The sequence below is a fragment of the Quercus suber genome, unplaced genomic scaffold (assembly GCF_002906115.3).
Source record: "Quercus suber isolate HL8 unplaced genomic scaffold, Cork oak 2.0 scaffold_87, whole genome shotgun sequence".
In the NCBI taxonomy this organism is placed as follows: Eukaryota; Viridiplantae; Streptophyta; class Magnoliopsida; order Fagales; family Fagaceae; genus Quercus; species Quercus suber.
The window spans coordinates 294540-295495 of record NW_027069552.1 but is presented as its reverse complement, the minus strand read 5'-3'; the positions used below and the strand labels follow the sequence as shown (position 1 = coordinate 295495).

At 38.6% G+C, this 956-nt stretch overlaps 1 pseudogene; it reads right to left on the bottom strand.

Annotated features, from left to right (window-relative positions):
* The window catches only part of LOC111985011 (uncharacterized), a 3233-nt pseudogene extending 2899 nt beyond the window's left edge, over positions 1–334 (bottom strand).
* Between the last annotated feature and the right edge of the window lie 622 nt (positions 335–956).

Below are 956 nucleotides of genomic sequence, written 5' to 3'. Positions count from 1 at the left end.
TCAAATCTGGAATGGGGGCCTGCAAAATAGAGGGTAAAGGCCTCTTGTTAGAAACTGGTAACGTGATATAAGGAACGTTACTTGACTGCTGTAGTTTCAGAAAATCATTCAATGCTGCAACAATTTCTTGCAAATCAGTACTCAAGGCTAACTCCTTATACTCTTTCTCAAGATGCTTACTAATGGCAACTTCCATTCCATCTTTTCCATCAAGTTCAAAAACTTCCTGTGTTAAAGAATCAATCACATCAATTGAATAAACAGGATTATCATCATCAAGATATTTCATGGCATCATAAATATTAAAGTTAACAATTTCACCATCAAACTCCATGGTAAGTGTGCCACTATGAACATCTATCTTAGTCTTGGATGTCTTTAGNCTCCTACCGCCAGTCAAAATGTTTCCGTCAATCCCGTTGTTTCCGTCACTGAGCAGACGAGGACGGCTTCTCCGGCAACGTCAATCGAGGAGATCCCTACTCCAGCTTCGAAGAAGCAGCGGACATCGGGAAAGGAGAAAGCTGACTCGCGCTCGTCAACGATATGGGATGACGAGAGGTTGGCCGTTGACCGGGCTCACGAGGTGGTGACGACGAACGACCTCCAGGTCTTCAAAGATGTGCCTTTCACCGAGGTTGCGTCTCGCCATATTCAGAGGCTTGTGCAGGTAGAGTAGTCTTCGTTCTGTCAAACCAAAAAAAAATTTTTTTTTTTTTTTTTTTTTTAAAAAAAAAATAAAAAAAAAAAAAAAAATAAAAAAAAAAAAAAAAAAAAAAAAAAAAAAAAAAAAAAAAAAAAAAACTAGAATCACTCCCCGGGAACGGTACTAAAATTTGTTGTGCTGTCGCAGGCAACCAAAAATAAAACCTATGCTCCTAAAAATATATGTAGTAATGCGAGTAAGGATCGTTCCCACAGAGAGTATCTAGCCTAATTTTATGCTATGTGAACAA